The sequence below is a fragment of the Delphinus delphis genome, chromosome 1, assembly GCF_949987515.2.
Source record: "Delphinus delphis chromosome 1, mDelDel1.2, whole genome shotgun sequence".
NCBI lineage: Eukaryota > Metazoa > Chordata > Mammalia > Artiodactyla > Delphinidae > Delphinus > Delphinus delphis.
This window is the reverse complement of record NC_082683.1, coordinates 161849905-161861913: the sequence shown is the minus strand read 5'-3', so window position 1 is coordinate 161861913 and position 12009 is coordinate 161849905. Positions and strand designations below refer to the sequence as shown.

The 12009-nt window shown below is 48.5% G+C and overlaps 1 protein-coding gene across 1 annotated transcript in view; it reads left to right on the top strand.

Moving 5' to 3' along the window:
- The first annotated feature begins 5776 nt into the window (after positions 1–5776).
- The window catches only part of EPHX1 (epoxide hydrolase 1), a 40040-nt gene continuing 33807 nt past the window's right edge, over positions 5777–12009 (top strand). The window contains exon 1 of the mRNA XM_059997549.1: positions 5777–5890. The gene's annotated coding sequence lies outside the window, so the exon portion shown is untranslated. The remainder of the gene's footprint in view (positions 5891–12009) is intronic.

Sequence of the window (12009 nt, the reverse complement as noted above, 5' to 3'; positions counted from 1 at the left end):
ACCTTCCCTCACTTTTCTCATTCTACTTTCAAGTCTTTTGGCATTTATCTCTGAATATCTAAATAATATGCCTATAATGCATATTTCTTGGTTTGTCAATTTTAGACATGACCTATTGATTTTTTCTTATAATAAAGACTTAAGTATTATACACCTGGCCCTACTGCTCCCACTGTATCCTCCCAAGATAGTAACAATAACTTTGTGTTAAATCATTAGTGGTTACCTAATGATGACTATGTAAATATGCCCACTACCCAGCCAAGCAGTGTACCATGATTAGATTTGCTTTCTTGAACAACTTTCTGTTTTTCCTGTTGTTAATCATTTTCCTCCTTCACTTATTTTTCTATCTTCCTATCCTTAGTTTTTTTCCCCCTAAATAAGCCATCAGATCTGACAAATATCTGTTCATGTTATTTCCCAAAAAGTTAACTCAGTTAGTATATAATTTCATTTCTCCCCTGGAGACCTGCCTCCTAGCCATTTGTCTTCCTCTTTCAATCTGGACAGGTTGCTTTCTAAGCCTGCTGCACAGTTGTCAGCCCAGGACTCCTATTGCTGCTCCTTTATTAGATGCCCTGTTTCCCAAATACCATGTCTTCCCCTTTCATATTTGACCCCCTTGTTTTGCTGGAGCACATCCTCTAGTAATATCCCTAGAAATGGGTGCATGAGAAGTAAAAATATATTTAGTCCTTATATGTATGAGAATGTCCTTAATTTGCCCTCACACTTTATTATATAATTCTTCTTTGGAAATAATTTTCCCACAACTTTTGAAGGCCTGGCTTCACTATTTTATGGCATCCAATGTTATTGCTAAGAAGTCTGAGGATATTCTGATTATTGAGTCTTTGTGTTGACTATTTTTGGTTTTTTGGGTCCCCCCCCAACCAAAGCTTTTAGGATCTTCTCTTTTTCTTTAGTATTCTGAAATTTCACAGTGACTTGCATTGGTGTGTTCTTCTGGCTTTTTATTGTGTCTTTTTAATCTGGAGACTCCTGTGCTTTGGTTTGGGAAATATTCTTGGATTATTTCTTTAATAATTTCCTTCTGTCTATATTCTCTTTTCTCTCTTATGGAGCTCTTATTAGTCTGGTGACTTCCTGGATCGATCTTCTGATTTTTCTTTTCCTTTTTTTTTTTTTTCTTCCACTGTCTATCTCTTTGATTTGTGTTCTGTTTTTCTGGGAGAATTCCTCAACTCTATCCTCTGACCTTTCTCTTAAATTTTTAATTTCAAAAAGTGCATTCTAATTCTCTGCATGCTTCTTTTTTAATTGTGTCCTGTTCCTGCTTCAATTCATTTTTTATCTCTTTGAGGATATTATAGTTTCTTCTGTTACCTGTGAGCACTTTCTCTCTCTAGTTTGGACTCTGTCTTTTATGTGGGAGACTTTTGCCAGTGTCTGGTGATCTTTTAACGTTTAGGAGTGAGGCACTAAAACACCATTTGGAAGTTCTGTGTGCGTGGGGGGCAGTAGCCTGATTGACCTCAATGGAGGGTGGTCAGATGGGGAGCCAGCTGTTTTGTTATGAGGCCCCCAGATGTCACTATCTGTGGCTCTTTCTATCTGTGGCTATTTTCTCCAGGACGGCTCATTTAGTTCAAAGGCAGATCCTCTGCTTCCTGCCTTGGGATTATTACTTGGAGACAGTGTTCTGTGAACTCAAGTGGGAAGGGGCTGAGGAGGGACTCACAGGTTAATGGGAAGACTTTCACTTGGTTCTACTGTTTTCAGTCGGTGCCTCATCCCTGTTCTACTTGGGCCTAGTGCCCCTGGGGTGGAAGCCTTTCAGTTCAGTCTCCAGAAAATAAACCCCTGGTCAGCCACAATGAGGGAGGACTGGTCGCTGGCTTAGACTATGAACAAGGGACAGGAGATATAAATTCTCCTTATACAAATTTTAAATTAATCCTCCTAGGGTTTTTTTCCCCCCAATGTGTGTGTGTGTGTGTGTGTGTGGTAAAATACACATAATATAAAATTTATCATCTTAACCATTTTTAAGTGTACAGTTAAGTAGCATTAAGGACATTCATTTATATTGTCATGCAACCATCACCACTACCCATTTCCAGAACTCTTTTCATCTTGCAGAACTGAACTTCTATACCCATTAAACAGCAATGCTCCACTATTGAGTCTTTGCCTTGCGTTCTCGGCACACCCAGCAGGAACATGCAGGGACACTCAAGGTCTATGGCAGATGACCATTTCCCACACCATCACACCCCTGCCTTCAGAGACTCCCCATACCTCTAGCTCCTAAGACTTTGCAGGGCTCTAAGGCAGGAATTGGCAAATGTTTTCTGTATAAGGGTCAGATAATAAATATTTTAGGCTTTACAGGTAACTACTCAACTCAGCTATTGTATGAAATCAGCCATAGACAGTATGCAAACAAATGAGTATGACTGTACTCCAATAAAACTTTATTTACAAAAACAATTTACAAAAATAAGTTGTGGGTCCTGTGTGGCCCATGGGCTATAGCTGAATGATCTCTGCAAGACTAGGGCAGGAATCTGCTTGCTTCTGATTGTAAAAAGCTTTTTAGCTTTATCTGTTCTGCTAAGTCAATCATCTGACTTTTCATCTTACAAAAATCTGTTGCCATTTCTCCTCTGCTGTTATCTTTTCTCCCAATCACTTTCTCCTGGTGGAATTTATAGCTTTTCTACCCCTCTGTAGTTATTTCCATGGCGTTTTCAGTAGGGAACTGAGATAAATGTATATGTTTATTTAACCCACATTTTTTAAAACTTTTAATTTCAAAATAATTTCAAACTTACAGCAAAGTTGTTGCAAGAATAGTATAAGGAATTGCCATATATGCTTTACCCAGAGTTACTAGTTGTTAACATTTTGTTGCATTTGCTTTGTAATTCTCTCTCTCCATATATATATATATGTAGAGTATCTATAGTGTATGAAATGAAAGGACATTTCAGCCCTGACTCCTTAAATAATTCAGTGTGTATTTTCTGAGATCAAGGATATTCACTTAGAAAGAATTCATTCTCAAAATCAAGATATTTAACATTAATATAATACTATTATTTAATTTATAGATTTTCTTCAAGTGTCCCCAGTAGTCCCAATAATATTCTTCATAGAAATGGTGTCTGGTCCAGGATCCAGTCTAGGATAGAGCGTTGCGATTTGTTTTTATGACTCTTTAGTCTCCTTTCATCATGAACGTTTTTATCTGCCTTTCCTTTCCTTTCATGACATTGACATCTTTGAAAAGTACAGGCCAGTTATTTTGTAGAATGTTACTTAATCTGGTGTGTTTTTTTTCCTGATGTTTCCTCATGATTAGATTTATATTATGCATTTTTGGCATAAAAGATGTTTCCTTCCAGTGAATCAGGAATTGATCTACAATTTTTAGCCAAGATTGTTCCCCCCAACACATTATTCTTCATTCTCCCTGATGTACCTGGAAACTCTCCAGAAGTTGGTACAGAAGAACAGCCTTTGTTCTGACTTTTAAAAATACATAATTTATTCTAGAGATCACTTGATACCCATTCTTTCACTCCATAAACCTTTCAACAGCTTTTGACCAAAAGCTGAAATCTGATTGCCTAAATTTTGCCCTGCTGAGTTGGACTCAGTGCCTTATTTATTTACTGACTGTGTATATATAGACTGTACTTTGAAATATCTTGCACTGTCCTGGATTCCATATTCTAATACTGGAGGAATATCTAACCAAGGAGGAGGATATTAAGATACAGGAGTGAGGAGTGAGGTTACAACCTCAGTGCAGTTTTTTTATATAAAAATAACAGTTTTCTTGAGATATAATTCACATACCATAAAATTCAATAATTCACATACCATAAAATTCATCCTTTTAAAGTGAACAGTTCAGGGCTTCCCCGGTGGCGCTGTGCTTAAGAATCTGCCGGCCAATGAAGGGGACATGGGTTCGAGCTCGGGAAGATCCCACATGCCACGGAGCAACTAAGCCCATGAGCCCGCGAGCCACAACTACTGAAGTCTGCCCACCTAGAGCCGGTGCTCCGCAACAAGAGAAGCCACTGCAATGAGAAGCCCGCGCCCCGCAAGGAAGAGTAGCCCCCGCCTTCCGCAACTAGAGAAAGCCCGCGCGCAGCAACAAAGACCCAACGCAGCCAAAAATAAATTTTTAAATTTATATAAAAAACTAAAGTGTACAATTCAGTAGTTTTTAGTATATTAGCAGAGTCATGGTGATACACCATCACCAATATCTAATTTTAGAATGTTTTCATCATCACTGCAGTTTGAAGAGTAACAAATTTGAGTCCCTTGGTAAAATGGCCAGAGGCAGAGCAGCTTCTGTCTGAAAGATGTGGGGGAGGGATGGAGGGATCTCACAGGCTGCACGTTTTCAAGAAGCACAGAGATGCCAGACACTGCAGGGATGAGAGAAGGCTTTTGTAGGAGGGTGTGGAATTAAAGAACAGTAGGATTTCATGTTTGGATGCAGGAGAGCATCCTTTCCAGGAATGCTGCACAAGCAAAGGTTGGAGATGTGATTGAATTGAGTGTGTTTGTTAGCCAGGAACAGCCTCTCTTCACTGAAATGGAGAGTTCTTGGGCCAGGGTGAGCAGTAAGGTTGGAGGCCAAGGGGGTGAACTTTATCCTGAAGTTGTATACAGGGTGACAGTGAGAAGTTTAATATCCCTGTAACAGGCCCTGGTTCTGGTCTGCTGGCTGTGATCTTGAGGACGCCGGGTGTTGAAACTGCATCTGTGAGCACATAAAAACGGTGTCGGAGGAGTTGTGAGGCGGTGATGAGGAGCGATGACAGAGGTGACAGGGTAGGTTTTCTAAGGATGAAGGTCTGGGGATTAAACGCTTGTTGCAGAACTCAAGAGCCAAGCATCCACTGGCCTGAGCGCCCAGCTTCTGCTGAACTGAAGTGGATTGATTAAGCGTTACTGTCCAGGGGTTGAACTACCCGTTGTAGACCTAATCCTCACCACGAAGACCTCTTTGGGTTTTGTTTGTTTGTTTTTGGTTTTGTTTTTACATCTTTATTGGAGTATAATGGCTTTACAATGTTGTGTTAGTTTCTGCTGCACAACAAAGTGAATCAGCTATATGTATACATGTATCCCCATATCCCCTCCCTCTTGAACCTCCCTCCCACCCTCCCTATCCCACCCCTCTAGGTGCTCACAAAGCACCGAGCTGATCTCCCTGTGCTATGCGGCTGCTTCCCACTAGCCATCCATTTTACATTTGGTAGTGTATATATGCCCATGTTACTCCCTCACTTCGTCCCAGCTTACCCTTCGCCCCATCCGTGCCCTCACGTCCGTTCTCTACGAGTGCGATGAAGACCACTTTGAATGGGTCGTACTTTCACCCAGACTAATGCTTCTCAGACTCTGTGTGTTGAAAGACAAATTTGTTTGTTTTTAAATTTCCCAATCTGTCCTGGACCAATACATGTGTAAAATACAATAGCAATGAACGGCTAGAAATATGAAACAAGTCATACAACGTGCAACCTTCGGGTTTGTTTTCTGATTCAGTGGACAAAGTTACTGCCTGAGTTACTAAACACTTCGGCTTCGTTTCTGTCCTCGGGTCCGCGGGCAGCACTTTGAGAGCCCTCTTCCAAAGCAGAGGCGGAGCTTAGGCAGGTGCAGAGATTCGCCCGGGTCGCTCAGGTTCCAGGGGCGGAGCGCGACTGAACCCGGGTAGCCTCGCCGCCCTGGGCCCGGCCCCGGCCCGCCCCTCTGGGAGGCCGAGCCGGGGCGGGGTCAGCGTGGTGTTGGCAGGGGACGCGCGGATAGGGAGCAGGGGAACCCGGGGAGCCAGAGCCGGAGGGACCGCGTACCTGCTGCCGCCGAGCCCGGGAGCCAGGAGCAGACGACCGTAAGCGCCCGGGGGCGTCGTGCGCAGTTTCCGGGGCCCGGGCGGCCGTGACCGCGCTCCCGGGGTGCAGGGGCGGATCGCGATCCCGCGGGCTTGGGGACGCTGTCGGCCGGCGCCGTCCGGCCAGGGCTCCAGGGAGACTTCTAGACAGGCCTCCGCTCCCGCCCGCTTCCCCGCAGCCCGCAGCTCCGTCGAGACCTAGGCTCCGAGCGCGCCGCTCGGCCCCCGCCCCCTCTGGCCCGCAAGCGCTCCGGGCTCCGGGAGAGGCCCGCGTGAGCCCTGCGAGCGGGCTCGGGCCAGCGGGGGAGAGCAGCGGGACCCCGTTGCTTGGCTCTCCTGGAGAGTACCGCTTCCACGTTGCGTCTGGGTCACGCAGTGCAACTGCACTTGTTTGTCACCGGAGTCCTAAAACCGATCTCAGGTCTCTTAGCTGAGACGTGCTCTCTCGCCATCTCCGTGCGCCGCTCCAGTGTTTCTCTCCCTCCCCTTGCTCTTCTTTCGGGAGAGAAGGCCAACCTGCTCAGCTCAGCGCAAGGGAGAGGAAACCTGGGCCCGGGGTTAAGAGTTCACCATGTAGCAGGAGCCCAGGGATGTGATCAGTGTAAGCGCAGCAGAGGCCCGAGTCTCCTTTAGCCTCCCTCCCCGCAGGAAGCTGGGGAATTTAAACCTCCGGCCCCTCACTTGCCCGGCCCTTCTGACGCCTAAGGGGTGGAGGCGCGGTCAGACTCTAACAATGTTGTGATCCTAGTTTTGACTTATTTTGAAGCTTCGTCCCCCACCCTCTTCGCTCTCCTCCACTATATAAACTTCAGGCTCCACAAAGCCTGGGTGGGCCCCTGGCGCCCGGATGCGCAGACAGCCTTCTCTCTGCCCTGCCCCACCTCCCCGCGCTGTAGCTCCGTGCCGGCTCCGCCGTGGAGTAGGGGGGACTTCTGCATTCGGCACCTCAGCACCCAGTACATCGGATTCACGAGCTGTTGCGGGAAATTGCTGAGAGCATTGGGATTTATGCCTGTCTCAGTGCCGCTCCGCAGACTCCTCTGAATTCAGCGTTAAAAATAAACTTCGGCAAGAAGCGGCACCGCTCCGGGAAGTAGCATTGTCTTCTGGCATGGTGGTTGCTTCCTTCAGGGAGTGGGGGCTTGGGGACGTTGTAGGAGCCTTTCACTAGCCCCAGCAGGTCTGATTTAGCAAAAAGCAGTTTTTCCTTCCCACATGTCCACACCTAGGCGTGGGCAGTGCGAGCGTGCTGACCACTGTGTGTAGGCTCTGCCCCTGCACCGGGGCTCAGCAGGGAGCATGCCTTCACGGAGTCTACCGTTCTGCTGGGGGAAAGATGGACGATACGCACAATAGATTTGTAAAATATAAACTATGTTAGAAAGCGATGTGGGAGCAAAATACAGCACTGAAAAGAGAAGTGGGGGGGCGGGTAAAAGAAGGCCCCCCTGAGAGGGGATATTTGAATAATACTGAGGAGTAAGGGGGTGGCAGACTGCTATCTGGAGTGATGGTGCACAGGTCAAGCAAGTGCAAAGGCCCCATGGCAGGCATGTGGCTGGCATGGATGAACTTTATATCTGTGTTTGCTGAGTGTGGGCCAAGCTGCCACCAGGGTCCTTTGGTGTGAGTGGGCTACTGGATAAACTTAACTGGCTCAGCCTGAGAACAAGAGGCTCCCCCCACCTCCAGTTCCAGGAAAGGAAAGTCTTGCATGGGAAATAACTGCTCAGCAAGGCCGCCAGGGTGAACTTCAACACCACCTGCTCCCACCACATGCTCCCTGTGTAATCCCACCTGCCTCCCGGCTATCCCTTAAGTGCATGGGCTGGTACAGACTTATGGGAGTGGGATGTCCGTGGTAAGAGACTGAATGGGGCCTCTTTGGGCAGAGGGACCTTTAGAGAAAGGGCATCGGATCACTGGAGGAAGTGGAGTGCCTCCCCCAGCCCCCTCCTGTAGTGTCCTCGTTCATGTCTGAGGTCTAAATCCAGCACCAGCTGGAGAGCACAGGGGGCCCCCATGTTATCAATACACGGTGACCCTCCCATCGACATAACCTAACATGCCCAGGCTTAGTGATTGCTGACTTGCACCTTGACTTTCCTTCCAGCATCCTGGCCTAGCCCAGACATGGGTAGGCGGGGGCTGCCCAGATTCCAGTTTTCCATCCTTGAGCTGAGTTACTCAAAGACATGGAACCCAGCTGGGCTTACAAAATAAGGCAGGGCTCAGTGTGAGCTGCTCACTACTGCCGAAGAAGGAGCCCAGAGCATACCCACTCAGGCTGGAGTGGACACAGACAGAACAGGCCTGTGGTGACTTGAGGGGTCTCTAGGATCCCATGCTCAAAACCCACCTCTGACAGGACCATACATCCCATCATAGTGATTCATTCCTTTGAGAGGTGATACAGTGATGTGGAAAGAGAATTGGCATAGGAAGACTATCTGGCTGGTATCCCAGCTCTGCCAGTAAGTTCCCCTCTGGGGACCTCATCCATGAAATGAGGTTGGGCTATATAATCTGCAAGGCTTCTTACAGATCTAATATGTGATGATTCTGTGGTTAAGAATCCAAAGGGATCTTCAGAAAAGGAAAGAGTTTACTGGGAAACTGTCAGTTTTGATGGGGCCTAGGTGGTCCTGCAGCCTACGCCGGGTTCGCTGCGGGCCGCGTCAAATAAGAGTGAAGGGCCTGGCCAGGGTGTAGGAGGCAAGACCCCAGGCAGAGGTCGAGGGCCCAGGGTGGAGGCAGAAGAGTCACTACCCAGGTCAGCTGGCCCCACGGGTCACCTGTGGGCTGCTGGTGGGTGGTTCTTGGCCCGAGCCTAGTGGTTTAGGAGCAGAGGCTCCAGGGGCCGTACGGTCAGGTGGGGAAGTTGCAGCAGGGAGATGGCACCCCAGCATTTCCCCCAAGAGGGAACCAAAGCTTTGCCAAGGATCCAGCCCCCACCCCCACCCCCTTCCCTGAGGAGGGAGTGCTGGACGCTCTCTTATCAAGGAGAGAACGGCTCGATCCTGCCCTTGGTTGCCTAAGTGAACACGCCATTGTGCAAACCAGGTTCAAACCGAAACTGCCTCTTCTGCCATCAAGGTTACAGTTGGCCCTCCATATGCCTAGGCTTTGAGGCCGTGGATGTGGAACCCAGCCGTACGGAGGGCAGACTGTACTCTGCCATTTTATATATGGGACCCGAGCATCCACCGATTTTGGTATACGGAGGGTGCTGGGACCAATCCCCCACGGATACTGAGGAATGACTCTATGTTTACTTCCTGAGGGAGGTCATCGTTCATCCTTTGTCACCAGAGAGCAGCTATTTTCACTGTCTGAAGTCTAGCCTGTGAACATTCCCTTAGACAGGCTCAAGGACCTGCAGTGGAGTCTTCCTGTCCACTGGACCCCATGGTCTGTCTTGGCTTTGCTGTCAGGCAGCGGGTACCGTTCTCATGAGGAGCCATTTGAATGCACAGTCCAACTACTGCTAAGCCACACCTGTTAGGCTCAACTGAAAGTGCTTGCGGTAGGAAAAAAAAATGCTCTTCTATTTGGGGATTTCAAGGACTTTCTGGAGGAATCTATAGCTAATGGGAACCATGGGTCTTGTCCCGAGTCAAGAGCAGGAGTTTTTACTACCTTTAGCGTTTGGGAAGATTGATAAACAGACTGAATCGAAATATCTTCTTGGCCCTTGCAAGCTGGGTTAACTTGGGCAAACTGTTTAGCCTCTTGGAGCTTCATTTTTCAATCTCTTTAAAACAGAAAACAATTACGCCTTACTTCTTAGGGTTATCGTAGCACAGGAGATGCTGTGCTTACGGAGTCTTCCCACCACCATGTCCAAGTCCAGGGCTTCTTTGGGCTTCCTCAGAGGAGGTGGTGCTGCCCAGACGCGTCCTCATATTCTGGAAGGGTTCTGAGCGTCCCCGCCGTGGGCCTATCGGGCTGGCTGTAGCCAGGGTGTGGCCTGCGCTGTGAGCCGTGAGGGCTGCAGGAAGCCAGTGACCAGCAGCGGGAGGCCAGGTGCCTCTGAGTCAGAGACCCGTGTGGTGCTTCTCAGTGGCTGGGCGTGGGCCTTCCCCGAGGACCACCATCTCAGGGTGTCCCCCGGCGGCTCAGCCTGCCACTTGGCTTTCCAGGTGGCATGAGTGGCCTTTGCGATACTGGGTGTGACTTTCTGATTGTACTACCCTTCTTGTTAGAACTGGAGAGACTTGGACCTTTTGGAAAGTAAGAGAAACACTGATTCCAGCACCAAGCTCCATGATTAACCCCTGAGTGCCAAGGGCTCAGGGAAATCTGACGCTCTTACCAACTCTTTAGGAGAAAATGGATGTATTTTCCTGCTTTCCGGGTTTTCTGCCTGTGAACCAAGTTGTCGCTGTGAGGACGCAGGAGCCGGCAGGCTGGCCACCAGGTGGGGGATGGCGGCCCCCTGCCCTCGGCCGGGTCTGTGCCCCCTTCCCACAGGTGGGTCTCAGGGTCACAGTGATACTGTCAAGATGGAACACCTTAATTTCAGAGTTGCCCCCTGGACCTTTGGTTGAACTTCAGAAGTACTTTCAGCCTTTTTTGACTTTTTATTTCTTTTTGCAACCTAGACATTTCCACAAGCAAACTGACCTCACCAAGACACCAGCAACCCAGAATATTCCTCTGAGCTCAGACTCTAGTCCTTAGGGCTGCAGTACGTGAGGCACAGGGACCCTTTCAGTGCGTTTCAGACAATAAAGCCAGCTCAAATGACTGTGCTGTGGCCCAGCTCGCAGTGCTATCCTGTTACACACTATTGAGGAAGCTTCCAGACTGGGAGCACGTCGCTGAGGAAAAGCAGACTTGGGGAGGGGAGGGAGGAGAGAGAGTGTGGTTAGTGGTGGAAAGGAAATCAAATCGGTGTATTATACACCTATATAATAGGCCCACGCCTATTATCTCCTGAAATAGGAGTCTTTCTCTCCTCAAATAGAGAATGTCACGTATTGAAATTCCAGGAAGGTAATGTTTTTTCCTCATAGGCAGTGAACTGTGTTCCACTTGGGTTTTTTCTCTGGTAATTTAAACCAGTGGACAACTTGACAGAATGCGAGATGGAAAGGATTCAAATGAAACTCCCAGAGCATGAGTGTGTGAACCCTGCAGGGTGGAGAGAGTCTGCTCCCCACTTGTGTTGTTTAACTAAAAGTCTGCATGGCAGCTTGTGTAAATGAGTTTGTGGTGGCCCCTGCTCCCCCAGCTCAGGGGCGTTTAAAATCTGTGGAGGTCAGCATCCCCTCTCTGAAGGTGCTCTGGGCCAGGCAGCCCACCCATATGATTCCCCCCCTTCACCCATCCAGACCCTCCTGGCAGGTGCTGAGGCTGCCTTCACTCAGGCCCCAGAGCCGAGAGCCCCCTCCTTATCCTAGGCCGTGCTTCCCTCACTTTCTGCCTTCCAGCCACACTGGCCTTCAGGCATCCTATCCGCCCTGGAACCCTCTGCCTTTCTCTCTTTCAAGGATCGCTCCTAACTTCCCTTCTTGGTTCAGATAACACTTCCTCAGGGAAGGTTCCCTCAGCTTCAGGGTAGGCCTCTCTCCCCGTCCTTTAGTGTCCTCAGGATTTAAAAACAAAAAGCGAATGCCTGTGACAGCTGTTCCCTGTGCGGCCACTTTCCCTGAGTTCATTCAGTAAGGGATGTACTTTATTCCACCCATTTTGCAGGTGTGGAGACTGAGGCTCGGAGAAATGAAGACACTGGCCTAAGTTTACCTAGGCTATGGCTGGTAAGGGATAGGGCCAGGATTCAAAGCAGGCCCTGAGTGCCTGACCACCAGCCGAGCTGGCTCCTGAGTCCATAAAGATTTTCATCAGATCAGATCAGCAGTCAGTAATTGTATTCTTTCTGTCTATACAGGTGTGTGTATGTGTGTGTGCATATATATATATATCTCGTTGGGGGCATGGGGATGGGGGCAGGGGGCGGGGGTGACCCTCCAGGTCATACAGTGATGTGCCTTCACTCAGGCCCCAGAACAGGGTTCCCCATAATAAGGCTGCCCCCCCACACTGTTTTTACTTTTTTACTTCCCCTTGTTTTTGCCTACAAACGACATGTTTCTTTTCCTGCCAGGCTGCTCTCC